Source organism: Tasmannia lanceolata, unplaced genomic scaffold (genome assembly GCF_043159265.1).
Source record: "Tasmannia lanceolata isolate RefF3 unplaced genomic scaffold, GAP_Taslan_0.1 ptg000008l, whole genome shotgun sequence".
NCBI classification, from domain to species: Eukaryota; Viridiplantae; Streptophyta; class Magnoliopsida; order Canellales; family Winteraceae; genus Tasmannia; species Tasmannia lanceolata.
This window is the reverse complement of record NW_027518685.1, coordinates 2,326,786-2,344,752: the sequence shown is the minus strand read 5'-3', so window position 1 is coordinate 2,344,752 and position 17,967 is coordinate 2,326,786. Positions and strand designations below refer to the sequence as shown.

At 40.0% G+C, this 17,967-nt stretch overlaps 2 pseudogenes; both read right to left on the bottom strand.

The window, feature by feature from the left end:
- Nucleotides 1–376: 376 nt before the first annotated feature.
- LOC143883912 (G-type lectin S-receptor-like serine/threonine-protein kinase At2g19130 pseudogene) lies at nt 377–3,352 on the bottom strand (annotated as a pseudogene).
- Nucleotides 3,353–14,976: 11,624 nt separating this feature from the next.
- Nucleotides 14,977–17,967, bottom strand: LOC143883911 (G-type lectin S-receptor-like serine/threonine-protein kinase At2g19130 pseudogene; annotated as a pseudogene).

The following is a 17,967-nucleotide window of genomic DNA, read 5'->3' as shown; positions in this document are numbered from 1 at the left end:
TCCATCCTTGATAGAAGAAATCCTATTATAAACCATCACCATGATTAAGAAGATCCTATATTCTTAAATGACAACATTTTTTTTCCAGAATCATTTGATTTATGCTTGCTGGAGTCCAACGCCATTTGATTACCAGTGTCTGATTCTCGGCCTATTTGTAGAAGTTTGGGATTTCAGACCCTAGACTCTAGACATTCGTGTGGCAATTTTTTATCCAACAAATGTTTGTAATCAATAGTGAATGTACCAAAAACTGGGTTTATACAAATAGGTTATTAGCATACCAAACTCCTAAGTTATTTGTCAGATGAGAAAAAAAATAGCGTGTCGAGAAAGAAGCACCATGGTTCATTTCAGAGAATTTAAACAAGAGATCAAGGCAATAGATATATTATTAGGACTCCAACTCTCATACCCACCAACAAAACAAAATAATTGAAAGCTCATCTTCCATATACACATGCAAAACATTTACTACTAACCGGCCCACCCCAACACACAACCTTACAGAGGAAGAAAAAGGAGCTATAGCTACTAAAAGGACTGACACTTTAACTTATACGTAATGATGTGTAATGTTGGATTTGCTCACTTCAATGGCATGTGAACAGCCAGAAACTCTCAATGCTCTTCACTACTTGCAACTTATTGACTGACTGCTATTGGACTGAGAACTAGTCGAAACATTGGCACATGCTTAATAACATCAATCAGATGACTCCAATAAGAACACAATATTTTCCGGTTCTTCTTCCAAGATTTGAAGAGTCCTTGGAATTGGAGGCATGTTTACCTCTGAAACTCCCTCAAGAATTTGAACAATCTTCCCCATGGATGGCCTACAATTCTCATCGTCTTGAATGCACCAGCAAGCAACTCTACAAGCTCTATTAAGTTCTTCTGTGTTAGCATTACAATCCAACCTGTAATCTAACAAGCAAAGAACTTCCCCTTCACTTATTTTCTTCGAAGCCCAAGTCGGGAAAAAGCCAACCTTTCCATCTTCGAGATGTTCTAAGTTTCTCTTGCCTGATATTATTTCAAAAAGCAGCATTCCATAACTATAAACATCAGCTTTAGATGTAATAGCTAGGCCCAAAATCCATTCCGGAGCGAGATACCCTCTGGTTCCTATCATGGTTGTCAGCACCCGGCTGAAGTCCCGGCCAATGACCTTTGCCAGACCAAAGTCTGCCACCTTGGGGCAAAATGTATCATCTAAAAGTATGTTTTCTGGCTTTATGTCGCAATGTATGATGCATTCTCTGCATTTCTCATGCAGATAAGCTAACCCTCTAGCCGTTCCAAGTGCAATTTGGTATCTGGTCGTCCAGTCCAATATCTCGGAGTCCCTTTGAAACAGATGATGATATAAAGAACCCTTTGGCATGTATTCATAAACCAGCAGCCTTTTATCACCTTCTGAGCAGAACCCGCGAAGACGGATAAGATTAACATGCTGAACTGTCCCAATTGTGCTAACTTCCATCCGGAATTGCTTCTCTCCTTGTCTAAGACCATCAAGTTTTTTCACAGCTATGACAGTTAAATCAGGTAAAGTCCCTTTAAAAACAGAACCAAAACTTCCTGCCCCCAATTTATCGGAGAAATTCTTGGTCGCGTTCTGCAAATCTCTGTAGATAAATGAGACCAAAGAACCCTGAATATCCTTCAATGCTCCAAGCACTCGTCTCCTTTGGCACCTCCAGAGTAGAACCACGATGACCAATATAGTTGCTACAGCTCCTGCAGCTCCAGGTACAATAGCTCTAGTAACAATTTTATTCTTATCCCCAGAACTCAGTATCTCATAAGCTGCAAGACGAAGATAGAGAGTTGCACTGTGAATATCACCTTCAGGTAGCTGCCGCAAATTCCATAGATCTTCATTCCATATCAAACACCCACTATTATAAGAATAAGCAGTACATGAACAACTGTTCAAACAGGCTAAAGCACATTCTTTGGCACTCACAAGTGTCAAAGGCGGTGAATTTACAGGCAACGGCATAGCGGGCATCATAAAAAACACGTCGTTTTTACCATCGATAGACCTTGTATCATCACAGTGTAAAGGGGTTCTCCTCACACACCCACCAGACCAATCACTCAGATTCCAATCTTTCGAAGACCTAGGTTGGAATCCTTCCAGACATCTACAGAAGGGCATGCCTTTCTGATCGCAGCTACCAAAAGCGCCACAAATAGAGTAAACCTCACACTGATCGCTTGGCATAGACCAAAACAACATCCATTCTTCGGAATTCTCCATCCATACCGCCATCGTGATTTGCCCTGATATACCTATTGCCATCCTTGGAATAAGAGAACTGTCTTTAACGTAATAAGTGAAATATTTCTCATTTTCATTTGTAACAAAGCTGAAATTGTACTTATCTTTAAAATAGGCATCCTTGAGTGATGCCAATTCAGGAACAAAGGTGAAAATGTCCCCATTCCAAGCCCCACTAGTCCAATACTGGTGAGATCTATTCCACAGTAGAGAAAAGTGAGTGTTTCCATCTGTGTTTAATTGAAGTGAAAAAAGCCCAGGGGAAGGATCTTCTGAGTTCTTCCATGAGGTAAGGTGCTTGTTTTCTCCAGTGATTCTGTTAAATCCAAACGTTGCACCAGATAGCCATGTATCAGTTGGATGATCAAAGCTCTCCCAAATCACAGCAGAGGAATTCAACCCATCTCTTAAAACTAGATTTCCAGTGTCAAGAAGCACAGCAACCGTAGAATTTGTGGTGTTAGCAGTTGAATTCATAGACCAAATTGGGATTTTTGACTGGTTGAGCAGGACGAGATTGCCATCTTCTGAGATTCTTAGTTCAGCTGAAGTGTCAAGGAGGGGTGTTTCTCTGTTTGCTACCCAAACTACTGTTTGTTTTGAAACCTTTTTGTACCAGATGCCTATGTAATATTTCTGAGACTTGCCTGGTGTGAAGAAACCCAATTCATAGTTGCCACCTTGGGATGTTATAGTCTGGTTTCCAGACAGAGTCTGGCCTTGAAAGATGGAATCTGATGCAATGGAAAGATGGGTATAGGAAGGATAGAAAAATAAGAAAGCATACAAAACAAGCCATGGTCTGCTTCTGATATCCATCTCTGCAAAAAAAAACTCACTGATTAGCCGTGTGACTAGATGAAAGAGGAGAGCTTTGGTTCAAAGCATGCTACTCCAGCTGTTTGTTATGACTCCTAACTCCTAAGTCCTAACTGCCTATTTTTCTACATATAGTAAACGTAATACGGCCAAAGAAAATGGAAGGGAATATTTTCGAGGCTACTATAAATGCACTTTGGTGAGTTTCAACCAATGGGGGCGCCCTTTCATCTTATTTATTCAAGGGCGCCCTTCAGTTTAGACTCTCCTTTTTCATTTTATCAAAGATAATGTTTCATTTGCAAACAAAATTAGATTAAAATAATGTTGAGGAATGCCAAATTGAAGGGCACCCTTGCAAAGACCCAACCCCAAGGGTGCCCCATTGGATTCACATAGCCCAACCTCATTTATCATTTCTTCAATTTTGCATTACTACGTGCCCAGGGAAATACCTTTATCATTTCTTCATTTTTGCATTTTCAAACTCTGTATTAAGACGTGAATCCAATGGTGCGCCCTTGCAGCTGGGTTTTTGTTAGGGAGGCCTTCAGTTTTGCATTCCTCAAGAATCTTACATGCAACCATTCAAAGATGACCTGAATGGTTGTTGTCAGGACAAATTGGCACGCAGTGATTGATGTTGATTGTTGTCATACTACTTAAATTCAATAAGGAGTGTCAATTCATGTTTAAATTATCAACTAGGAAACAAAGTTCGAAATATATTCATGCGACTTTCTGAAATCGAGGTTCCTTTCAATACAACACAAGAGTCACGGGCCGCAGCCAAAGGAAGAAATGGAGCACTATGTGCTACGACTGTGGACTTTGCACATATTTCACCAACTATCTATCCTCCCATACTTGGAATGTTATGTCGAAGTTTTATTTTTCCTGGAAAATGATACATGGACGCCGGGAAGTAACGGACACTTGCCGTGCCCTGTATACATAGGGTAGACCTTGACCGCGTACACAATGTGCAGAGACTTCAAAGCCACTGTTAATGTTGTGCACGTTAGCGCTTCCATCCATCATTAACAACCACTGATGATGAAGGATTCCTCAAGAAGTTAAAGGATTAGTAATCTTTTTCTAGGAACTACATGTAATAACAAACTCACAAAATAAACCCGTTTATGGAGCCTCCCCAAGTTAGATGAGATATAACCCATAAATCACACCCACCCATTGGATGATTTTATATATGCCTAATAAGAGGATTCTTGCCCACCGAATGTGGACTATAGTTTTTTTGTGTTTTTGTTTTGAAGTGAATATATCAAAAGAAACAGAACATACAACTTGTGAGTACTGACACAAACACCCACTCAACGTGCACAGAAGAATCGACGCGAGGAGGAAGGAGGGGATAGGGATGCCAGATACGAATGTCTTTAAAATATTTCTTTTTACCTATTGATTTTTTCTATTTTTCATTCTGAGCACTAACCTAAACGATTTTCCATATCCCTATGTTCCTGTTTGTTTTGGATTTTTAGAATCGATTGTGAGTGCCAAACTTCTCAAAATCCAAAACAAATAGGAGGGCCGAAGGCGCTGTTTGGATTGCAGGAAAATTTTCCAGGGAAATTTTTTCCTAGGAAAATTTGTCTATTTCCACAATTTAGGCGGAAATGATATGGTTATAACTTATTTAGAGGGATATTATTATAAATTGAAGGTCCATGTGAATAAAACTTGAAGTGTACGTCCATAAGTTACTTTTTCATTTGTAATAAAACACTGAAAAATAAGGATAATCTAAAATAACTTTTTCTTTTCCAGAAAACTCCCCCATTCCATACTCGGCCTAAAGAGATTTTTCATCAGCCAAGGAGGAAGGCTCACTTTTTTAAGCTCGGTGTTGGTTGAGGTTATTTTCCTCATGTTGTGTTCCTCAGGAGGCGTTGGAAGAATAATGATCATGCTATGTCCTCTGAATTTCGGAGAGACGGTCTAGTGTTAAATAAAGCTCTTTGGCCTCTTGAAATTGAGGTCCTTTTGCACTTCGGAGTTGATGTTTATATATAATGAGGGATATAATGAGGGATGAAGGATTGACATCCCTTAAGCATGGTGGTATAAGGATTGAGGTATTTGTGTTGCTTTAGAAGTTGGTCTGTTTATATCATGGGTGAAGGTCAATTTTTATTAAACATTGTTTTTTTGGTTAAAAATTTATGTAGATGATCGAACCTTCTCTTTTCCATGTGTAATGTTGATCCTAGAAGGGTTTAGACTTGCTCCACTGACCTTAGACTGTTGCAATCATAGTTTTACAAAAAATTGGAGTTGGAAAATAACACTAATGTTGCATTGAATCATCGAAAAAATTTGATAACCAAGTTATTTGGACGGTCGCCTTGCCCTAACCATAAGTCGGTTGCCCAACTTCATGGCCAATCTCCCATTTATCTGGTCACCTATCCATTTCTGTAACTTAGGTCTTGAAAACACTAGGATTTTGGGACACTATGAAATTGTGTACTTGAAAGCTTTGGCTTTTGAAATCATGAAAATATGGTTATAACCTCTCATTGATGGAAAATCAGAAGGCATGATTGCCATGAAGTCCCTCCCATTGGACTGCAACTTCAGGGTGGAAAATCAGGAGGCATAAAACTTATATCATGAAACATATTTAGTATAATATTAGAAATTCATGTGGTAAATACTAAATAACTGGACAATGAAGCCATCATAAAAAAGAAAAGGAAAAAAAAAACTGGACAATGAGCAGAGAGGAGAAGAGACCTATAACTTTGTAACTTTGAGAATACATTGTTAGGAAAAGAAGCATGGTACATGTTTGAGAGTCCTCAGTACCAGAAATGCAAACTATATCATGGCTGCACTATTACAATGAGAGGGTATAACTAACAAAGGACCCTGGCTCCTGTAGACAGGAGCAACCAAAGATAAATCAAGTCACAGTGTGTGTCTGTGTGTGTGCGTGTCATAGATAATATATGAATACAACACCATCTAAAACATTCTTCTGCCTCATTGAATCTATTACATCTCAAGCCGATTTAGTTCATATGACTTCCAACACTTTTAGCTAGCTTGCTTCTTCTTAACTACAGGGTGAGTGGTCAATAGCTGATTAGCAAAGCAACGGTACTCACAGTTGTGAAGAGGGTTGATACAGCAAAAAGAACTCATAGTACCACTTATTTTGGATGGATACACCAGCTTATGAAAATTCATATATCTCACTGAGGCAGAAGAGATCCAAGTATGGAACTGAAAGGACAAAGTTCAGCCAACGTAGAAGAGAGTTCACTCTGGGGCTTCTTTTTTTTTTTGAGAAGGTAACTATTTCATTTCATCTGTAAAAAATTTACAAATTGACACACGGGACAAGCTGTCCCTGTGACTGTACACAAAAAGCAAGACTATAATCTTATGTAATCCCCGTGATATCATTAAAAGATAATTCCATGTCTGATCGGATTGCACCCGCCTTTGCTAAAACGTCCGCCATTGAATTTGTTGTTCGTCTCCTATGCGTTAATGATGGGTGGATATCTCGAACAAGGTCTCTAATCTCTTCCACCATGCTAGCTAGTCTCCATGGCCCAGCACTGTGGACCCCGATCCGAGGACGGTGAGGGAACAGGTCCCTACCACGCTCTGGATCTCCACAAAGCGAAGGAGAGCTCTGCCAGGGAACTCTCGAAACGGGTGCCACTCTCACAGCATAGCATGAGTGGCGATACAAAAAGAATGAGATACATCCTGATCCGGAGCCAGGGCTCGAAACCAAGATATATCTGAAAATAACTCAGAGTCGCCATCCATGGACACGCCATGGAACCAAAACAAATGCTCTGTTTGCAATGGATAACCAGAGATACAAAAGGTCCGTGCCTGATGACGAATGGAGAAGGTCCGAAGAGCGCCCCCAATTCGCCCGAGTGCGAACACTTGGTCTCTTATGCCATTTATTATTAACCTTGAAGAGTTTTAGGCGAAAATCATATGAAGTGGGAACAATCCTCAGGAGTCGTCTACCTAAGCATGCATTTCCTGAGGATAAAGATAATAAACACCCATAAAATAAAATAAAAGATGTGTCGCCTAATGATTGCTAGGTTATGAGTGACATACCTAACTGGTGTCTAAGTTCTGGTGGACGAACACATGCATGCTACAACTACAGGTATAAGGTCTGCACAAGAAAGTAAGAAAACACAACAAAATATACAATATAACAACACAACAAATCCTAAGACTCTAAATGATTTAGCCCGAGTCCTCGGATGGTCTGATGTTCATCCAAAGAAGCCTACGTATCCCCGCCTCCACGAGAATCAAGGCAACGTAGTTCTTCACGCCTATTCTAAGCTAGGATGCCTAAGACACCTAGACCTCTATATTAGACTCCATCTAAGACTCGATCTAAAAGACCGGACTAGTTATTAAAGCTTCTTGAACGATTATTTAAATTCCAGTGAATTGTAGATTTTAGGACACCCTATATGCCCTAACTAAATGCAAGTTAGCCCTAAGCTAATGCAGGTGGTTCCTACAACCTATGTGTAACTAGGCTGTGCGTCCTAAGGAAAACAATGGGATCACTAACGCATCTTAGACCTAGTCATCAGTCGGCGATGTGAATCGCCAACTGACCGGACGGAGGCGCTCCTATAACTCTAGGACAAACCCCTAACTCTAAAACAAGCACACAACAAACAGACAACAAAAGACAAACTCCTAACTCTAACACAAACACACAACAAGCACACAACAAAAGACAAACTCCTAACTCTAAAACTCTCTATCTAGGACAAAATCCTAACTCTAGAGGAAGATCTTGTTGAAAAATAAGGTTTTAAAAAAAAATGTTAGAACATTTATTTACAAAGTTTGGCTGGACTTGGGATGAAGATCCCAAGCTGCACTACGTACCTCTTAGAAGAGGATCAAGCCAACGTAGTTCGAAACGAACTCTCAAACTACGCTTCTAAAAGAAACACTCACACTTCAGATTTTTTAAGGTTTTCTTATATTTTCAAATGTTTTTTATATTTTTAAAGTTTTCAAATGTTTTTGAGTTTTAAATTTCTAATGTTTTTGGATTTTAAAGCTTTTCCAATGCTCTAAACCTTTAAATGTTTTCAATCTTAAAGGGGACACGCAAGTAATACCATAAACTAAGGCAAAGCCTTGAAGGAAAAGGGGGAAACCCCAAACAAGCAACAAAGGTCTCAAAGAGGCGAACCACAACAAGAAACTGACGTCTCAAAGAGACAAACCACAACAAGAAAGATAGTGCCCCAAGAACAGAGAAAACAATCTAAGATCCTAAGCAGGGAAGGCTCTATATGACTGAGTTAGTCTCTAATGGAAAAAATCCTAACTAATAACACTAGGGAGGAAGTACAAATGAGTCAGAGACTCTAATAACACTACAAAGGATGAATGAGTCAAAGACTCTCTAATCAGGGCTGACTCCTATGCGAATGGACTATCGAATAAGGAGAAGCTCACAAGTAAAAAGGAATAAAAGACCCTGTGCATAGTTGGCAAAGGTGAAACACCCAGCCGGGCCGGGCAGCTACCTAGCCCTAGGGTGCAACAAATGTGCAACCCAATACCCATAAGGGTAGGGGTATGCTGCCAAGCCGAGTAAGGTGTTCTCCCAAAACCAAACGACGCACAAAGAGGAGGTTTAGCAAGAGAATGAGACTGGGTAAGTCTCTTAGACACAGAGGTAGGATAGAAAAAAATGCTAGCAAGACTGGGCAAGTCTCCTATATACAAATGAGGGGTATGCTACTTGGACTGAGCAAGTCTCCTAAGGATGGGCTTGGGCTAGCGCCTTCATCGCCCTCGCAATGAGAGGGGATTCTAGTATCTAAAGAAATTTAACAGCAATCTATAAGACTGTGTTAGTCTATCCAAAGAGAGAGGAAAAAAGATACCAGATAATCTCAAATTTTCAATCAATTATTATAAAAACAAATCAAATATCAGCAAAATATGATCTACAACTAAAGAGTGCACAACCTGTAGAAATCATAAAATGATAAACAACATTAGTTAGTCCAGACCAGCCGCTGGATAGCCTAATAAAGCAAAAACAATATCAAACACTTCTATGCCCAACCACAAACACCACCCCAATATGGGGATGAAATCAGATGATGCTAAAGTAATCATCTGATATCATAATACACAAGATAATATTTCTAATCCCGCCTTGAAATCAGACAGTACTCATGTCGATAATATCGAATAGAGTAGTCATCTGATCTCCTTCTTTCCTAAAATAATTTATTTAAATAAAATTAAACAAATATGATAAGCTTCAAGATAATCTCACCTGAACAGTCCATTCATTATTGTCTTCAGAACCTAACTCAATGCTTAAGATAAAAGAAGAATCTTAAATTTTCAACAAATTGTACAAATACATGCAATGATATTTCTGATTTTATCAAAGTGACCACAAGCTGAAGCATACAATGATATGTACAGAAAGCTTCTTTCCTAGCAAAACTTTGGTAGTTTTTATTTATTTATTTTGAAGCATTGTGAAAATCTTCAAGATAAAACAGAAACTATCAGATTTTCACAATTTTTACACGATCAACAGAAACCCCAAATACGTGAAAGAAATACCATCTATTTTCAGCCGTTTCAAAAGAACAAACTCTGTTTACAATTTTCCCTCGAGTCCAAAGTTAAAATCTGTAAATTATTGAACTAAAGGACTCTTTGAGTATAAAAAAAAAGAAGCTTCTGTCACAAAATTCCTAAGAACAAAACATTAATACCGATGCCATTTCATTTTGTAATTCCATTATTAACTCCAATCACAGATCCAAGCCTCCAATTCTCATCATTTTTTCAAACTAAATGATGTAAAGCTAACCAAAATAAAAATGGAAATTATTTCCCTATGACCAGCAAAAGCATAATCATGTGGCTCAAATCTCTAATCTCAAAATGAAGACAAATGACGGATTTATCAAGAGAATAGCCTAGATGAATCTAGAAATATCAACTCAAATGAACCCAATTTAAACTCTGAGATTTAACCTATAAGAAGAAAGAAGGGCGCCTAAAATTGACAGAAACATTGGGAAAGCGAGATAAACATCGGAAAGATTAACATTTGAGGTGTACGCTTGGAAGCAAACACAATTCAGATCTTTTAAATGCTTATTGAAGGATAAATCATTAACGAGCAATACTCTCACTTGATAAAGATGAAGTTAGTATGAAAGCCAAATCGCAAAGGCTTTAAATAAATTCCAGATGTTATGATACCAGAAATTGAATAATGAGAGCTTTGTCAGGTTCCAATATTCATATCCCATTCCGAGTTGCAATATTTAATGAAGATTAAAATTTCAAAATGCTATTTCAATAGAGTGCAAGGCAAAACAAAGAGGTTATATGCTGTAGAGGATCTGATTTAATACAACAGCAAATTCCTTGACAGATGCTATATCAGTATCAATGAAAACTCAGACTCACAGGAGAACAGTTTGTTGATCAAGCCATACAAGGCACGACAGGAATTTTAATGATTGGCTTCCCCTCCCCAAAATCCATCGGACTTGCAAAGTCTAAAAAAAATAAAAATTAACATTTCCCGAAAAATGAACCAGTGAAGGCACAAACTAAGTGCGCCAACCAAATGCCCAAGCTATAGCTTCAAAGCCAAACTGATATGCATGAGGATAGATACGGAATCCGCGAGAAAATGAACAACAGAATTTATGAAAAGCTTACCAGTAAATACAACCATCCATCAAGATTATGAACTTCCAGAATCCAAATCCACATAGTCTGCTTATTGATTGTGAATTAAATGGGGAGAGAAAAATTACCCAGATATGCCGACGATCGAAGCTCCTCTTCCTTTTGCCCTTCCAATTGAATCCCAAGTGAGAGAAGCGATGAAAGGTATGGCCCAGGTAGGGTCTGATGGCTTGCCGGAATCCTACCGGAGAAAATGGGGTTTTAGAAAATGGGTTTTCAAAAGCTTGAGGGACAGAGATGACGATGGCTGAGGAGATGGTGGTGGATTATAGAGGAAGAAAATGGGGTTTTGTAAAAATGGGGATGATTCAAAGGTTTAACAGAGGTAGAGATTGAAGGGAGAAGTTGGAGGTGGTCGAAGATCGGCCGGACTCCGGTGAAGAACCCACCGGAGAAGATGGGTAGAGGGGATCGGATTTCTCCTCTCCCACTCCCTCTCTCTCTCTCTCTCTCTCTCTCTCTCTCTCTCTCTCTCTCTCTGCAAACCCTCTTGATAGAAAAGAAAAGGCTGATGGGAGGAGTTGATCGGGATAGAGGAAAATGGGTTTGGGGATTTCTCACCGGAGAAGATGATGGATAAGAAGTTTGAGAGGGTTTGATAATGATAGATGGGAAGAAGGTTTAGGTGGGTCTGTCGGATTCCGGCGAGATTCTAGCCGGAATCAATGGGGGATTGAAACTGAAAAAGGGGGTTTGCGTGAAAAACACAGTGGTGGGTCTAGAGAGAAAGAAGTGGCTGAAGAAGAGAAGAAAATGGAGGAGGGTTTGAGGGAAACGAAATGGGTTTTGTGGTAGGGGATGGTGGTTGCTGTGAGGACCTTGCCGGATTCCGGCAAACCCACCGGAGAAGATGGGGTGGCGGTTGGAAGAAAAGAAGAAGGAGAAGAAGAAGAAGAAGAAGAAGAAGAAAAAGAAGAAGAAAAGGGTGGTGGTGCTGACCGGTGGTGGGGATGTAGCCGGCCGGAGAAGAGGGAGCTGCCGGAGAAGAGGGGAGGAAGAAAAAAAAAGGCCGAGGCTCTTCTCTGCGAATTTTTTCTTTTTTTCTTTCGAGAATGGGTTTTGCCTTTTTTAAATACAAGGGAAATGATATATTCAAACCCCCCTTTTCCTCCGAGACAGCCCCTCTAATGTATATTTCATACCCTTCAACCAGCAGGGGGTGCCCAAGAAGAAAAACAGAAATGATATATTTGCTACCCCCAAACCTTCCCGGACACCCCCCTTGGCAGATTTAGGACAACTACCATTCTATAAGAGGCGGCCCAAGCAGAAAACAGGGGGAAAAATTTGCAAAAATATCTTCTTTGAAAAAATGATCTCAACCGTTAAAATCACATTTTCATTCAATGGCTGAGATCAAAAGAAACATAACCAACTAAGATTCCCTCTAACTAATCCTAGTCCTAATCACTCACTAACCTAGCTTAGGGCTTAATGGTGACTTGGAGAAGAAGAAAAGCATCTTCGCAAATTACGAAATTGCCCTGGTTCAGGATAATACACCCCTCAATTAAGTTGTACACTAATCTGCATACCCCTATATCTCCCCGGACAGCCCGCCATGGCTAATTTGAACTGGCTTTTGAGATTCCAGCACAACCCCTTTTCTGGCTAAATCGCCACTCTTCTGAACTTGCCCCACGACACTGTCTTAGCTTGTTTGCTAGGCAAACGGTCTCGGATCGCGATGAAATTTTACAGGGACCTTGGTGGGACCCTAAGCTAACTTGGTAAGAAATTTGGGGTCCTTTATCATTCGTTTGATGTGGTTTTGCTCCAACAGGGAGGGATTAGGGTACGGTCAAAATGGGGTGTCTACAAGCACGTCTGCCCCCAACCCACGCAATAACATTTGTGGAGTCCCCTTCTACCATCAGAGGACCCATATTGTGAAACTTATACCATCTCAGCCCGAAGAGTAATGATTTTGCCTCAGCCTCATTTGCATCACACAACCCAACCGGCTCTGAGTAAGTCATGATGACTACCCCATTTGCGTCACGTAGTGCGCCCCCAATTCCACCCGGGCCTGGATTTCCCAACGAGCTTCCATCAAAATTTAACTTATAAAATCCGTCAGGAGGTGCAATCTACCGTGGGCCAATAGCTTTTGCCAGTTTTCTTTCACGGAAAACAATTTGAGGCTTCGGTAAGGTCTGATCAACAGAATAAGGGAGAACCCCTTTGCATTTCGCCCACTAAATAATGGCAATCTTAATGGTGAGGGAGATATGAGGAGCTGCCCTAGATTTACCATTAAAGATTCTATTGTTTCGTTCCAAATAGATGAACCAAATCACGGCGTAGGGTATAGAATACCATAACGTTTCTCCTACTCTGGGGCTTTTCAATGATTGATGCAGTCATTTTTTTTTATTAATGCAGGCAAGGCGAAGGAGTTTTGGTTGATTTGGCAGGGTAAGTCTCAGACTCGGATGAGAACTCGTTGACGGTAACAACTAGTCAACTCCAGAAAGCCAATCAGTGACTCGGGGAGATTTTAAACAGTGGAAGGAACCTGTTAAGTGAACTCAGCTATTCATCCAGCTAGCTTACAATGACGCAGAGCCAAAATCAGAGGGTAAAAGAAGTGATTGCAAAGACAGAGAAATGGAGAAGTTATTTCGAGTTACTCAAGCATGAATGAAACGTCTGAATATAAAATTAAAAAAGGTAGATATGCTTGGATTTATCAATTTCAGATTAGTCACAACCATTAACATCTCCATATAATATAGAAAGACAAGGTTTTAAGAAATTACTTATGAGAAGAAATCCCTTGTACTTGAAAGTATATACAATCGTTATCTTGGTTAAGAAGATCCAATGGTATCAAATGATAATATTTGTTAAGATTCATTTGAAATATATTATCCTGGGAATTCTGCTGAAAAAATCCCTAATTCATTAAAGGAAGCCGATAAATATGCCCCATTAAAAAATAAATAAAATAAAATTGCCCCATACAAGTTAATGATGCAACTTGGGTTGTGCTCACCCCGCTCCTCATAAAGAAATTAGTCCTTGAATCAGAAGTTTTTCTGAAGAAAGGGAGAATTTGCTTTCCCTGAGGCAATGATCTACTCCAGTAGGGGCGATCTAATCTGAATTTTTCTCAGATTAGGTTGGTGCTTGCTCGGGTCAAGTCGGGTTAGGGTTGGAAAAAGGCAATCCTAAATATATTTTACGTACCCATCAAAAACAAATATATATTTCACGTTGGGTTAGGGTTGAGGGGTCCAACCCAATAAAATCAAGAATTCTTTTTTTTTTTAATGATGTTTTAAGATATCTTTTAATGATGGCTGTCACCTCTGTTACATTGTGTCGCCAAAAATTAAGGGTGGGTTGGCCTCAACCCGAACCCGATAGGTTTAACCAGATTTTGGCTTGGGTTGGGTTTGCATTTCCTCGGGTTGGGTTGGATTGGGGTAGGGAAAAGGCAACCCTATTTAATTTCGGGTTGGGTTGGGTTGGGTTAGGGTTAGGGTTGAGGCCATGGTAACACGACTTCCATCCTCTAATTTTATCTTGATTTTCTGGGGATTATTGTTTTTTTCTATTTGGCCCAGGTTGAACCCGAACAAACCAGACTAAACACGACCCAATTTCGGGTTAGATGAGTCAGGGTTGGTTTTGGGTTTCATTGTATCATCTTTTCCTTTATCTAATAAATCGGTAGGGGTCCCGCTAGATAGAAGCATTTCCATCCTTGATAGAAGAAATCGTATTATAAACCATCACCATGATTAAGAAGATCCTATATTCTTAAATGACAACATTTTTTTTCCAGATTCATTTGATTTATGCTTGCTGGAGTCCAACGCCATTTGATTACCAGTGTCTGATTCTCGGCCTATTTGTAGAAGTTTGGGATTTCAGACCCTAGACTCTAGACATTCGTGTGGCAATTTTTTATCCAACAAATGTTTGTAATCAATAGTGAATGTACCAAAAACTGGGTTTATACAAATAGGTTATTAGCATACCAAACTCCTAAGTTATTTGTCAGATGAGAAAAAAAATAGCGTGTCGAGAAAGAAGCACCATGGTTCATTTCAGAGAATTTAAACAAGAGATCAAGGCAATAGATATATTATTAGGACTCCAACTCTCATACCCACCAACGAAACAAAATAATTGAAAGCTCATCTTCCATATACACATGCAAAACATTTACTACTAACCGGCCCACCCAAACACACAACCTTACAGAGGAAGAAAAAGGAGCTATAGCTACTAAAAGGACTGACACTTTAACTTATACGTAATGATGTGTAATGTTGGATTTGCTCACTTCAATGGCATGTGAACAGCCAGAAACTCTCAATGCTCTTCACTACTTGCAACTTATTGACTGACTGCTATTGGACTGAGAACTAGTCGAAACATTGGCACATGCTTAATAACATCAATCAGATGACTCCAATAAGAACACAATATTTTCCGGTTCTTCTTCCAAGATTTGAAGAGTCCTTGGAATTGGAGGCATGTTTACCTCTGAAACTCCCTCAAGAATTTGAACAATCTTCCCCATGGATAGCCTACAATTCTCATCGTCTTGAATGCACCAGCAAGCAACTCTACAAGCTCTATTAAGTTCTTCTGTGTTAGCATTACAATCCAACCTGTAATCTAACAAGCAAAGAACTTCCCCTTCACTTATTTTCTTCGAAGCCCAAGTCGGGAAAAAGCCAACCTTTCCATCTTCGAGATGTTCTAAGTTTCTCTTGCCTGATATTATTTCAAAAAGCAGCATTCCATAACTATAAACATCAGCTTTAGATGTAATAGCTAGGCCCAAAATCCATTCCGGAGCGAGATACCCTCTGGTTCCTCTCATGGTTGTCAGCACCCGGCTGAAGTCCCGGCCAATTACCTTTGCCAGACCAAAGTCTGCCACCTTGGGGCAAAATGTATCATCTAAAAGTATGTTTTCTGGCTTTATGTCGCAATGTATGATGCATTCTCTGCATTTCTCATGCAGATAAGCTAACCCTCTAGCCGTTCCAAGTGCAATTTGGTATCTGGTCGTCCAGTCCAATATCTCGGAGTCCCTTTGAAACAGATGATGATCTAAAGAACCCTTTGGCATGTATTCATAAACCAGCAGCCTTTTATCACCTTCTGAGCAGAACCCGCGAAGACGGATAAGATTAACATGCTGAACTGTCCCAATTGTGCTAACTTCCATCCGGAATTGCTTCTCTCCTTGTCTAAGACCATCAAGTTTTTTCACAGCTATGACAGTTAAATCAGGTAAAGTCCCTTTAAAAACAGAACCAAAACTTCCTGCCCCCAATTTATCGGAGAAATTCTTGGTCGCGTTCTGCAAATCTCTGTAGATAAATGAGACCAAAGAACCCTGAATATCCTTCAATGCTCCAAGCACTCGTCTCCTTTGGCACCTCCAGAGTAGAACCACGATGACCAATATAGTTGCTACAGCTCCTGCAGCTCCAGGTACAATAGCTCTAGTAACAATTTTATTCTTATCCCCAGAACTCAGTATCTCAGAAGCTGCAAGACGAAGATAGAGAGTTGCACTGTGAATATCACCTTCAGGTAGCTGCCGCAAATTCCACAGATCTTCATTCCATATCAAACACCCACTATTATAAGAATAAGCAGTACATGAACAACTGTTCAAACAGGCTAAAGCACATTCTTTGGCACTCACAAGTGTCAAAGGCGGTGAATTTACAGGCAACGGCATAGCGGGCATCATAAAAAACACGTCGTTTTTACCATCGATAGACCTTGTATCATCACAGTGTAAAGGGGTTCTCCTCACACACCCACCAGACCAATCACTCAGATTCCAATCTTTCGAAGACCTAGGTTGGAATCCTTCCAGACATCTACAGAAGGGCATGCCTTTCTGATCGCAGCTACCAAAAGCGCCACAAATAGAGTAAACCTCACACTGATCGCTTGGCATAGACCAAAACAACATCCATTCTTCGGAATTCTCCATCCATACCGCCATCGTGATTTGCCCTGATATACCTATTGCCATCCTTGGAATAAGAGAACTGTCTTTAACGTAATAAGTGAAATATTTCTCATTTTCATTTGTAACATAGCTGAAATTGTACTTATCTTTAAAATAGGCATCCTTGAGTGATGCCAATTCAGGAACAAAGGTGAAAATGTCCCCATTCCAAGCCCCACTAGTCCAATACTGGTGAGATCTATTCCACAGTAGAGAAAAGTGAGTGTTTCCATCTGTGTTTAATTGAAGTGAAAAAAGCCCAGGGGAAGGATCTTCTGAGTTCTTCCATGAGGTAAGGTGCTTGTTTTCTCCAGTGATTCTGTTAAATCCAAACGTTGCACCAGATAGCCATGTATCAGTTGGATGATCAAAGCTCTCCCAAATCACAGCAGAGGAATTCAACCCATCTCTTAAAACTAGATTTCCAGTGTCAAGAAGCACAGCAACCGTAGAATTTGTGGTGTTAGCAGTTGAATTCATAGACCAAATTGGGATTTTTGACTGGTTGAGCAGGACGAGATTGCCATCTTCTGAGATTCTTAGTTCAGCTGAAGTGTCAAGGAGGGGTGTTTCTCTGTTTGCTACCCAAACTACTGTTTGTTTTGAAACCTTTTTGTACCAGATGCCTATGTAATATTTCTGAGACTTGCCTGGTGTGAAGAAACCCAATTCATAGTTGCCACCTTGGGATGTTATAGTCTGGTTTCCAGACAGAGTCTGGCCTGGAAAGATGGAATCTGATGCAATGGAAAGATGGGTATAGGAAGGATAGAAAAATAAGAAAGCATACAAAACAAGCCATGGTCTGCTTCTGATATCCATCTCTGCAAAAAAAAACTCACTGATTAGCCGTGTGACTAGATGAAAGAGGAGAGCTTTGGTTCAAAGCATGCTACTCCAGCTGTTTGTTATGACTCCTAACTCCTAAGTCCTAACTGCCTATTTTTCTACATATAGTAAACGTAATACGGCCAAAGAAAATGGAAGGGAATATTTTCGAGGCTACTATAAATGCACTTTGGTGAGTTTCAACCAATGGGGGCGCCCTTTCATCTTATTTATTCAAGGGCGCCCT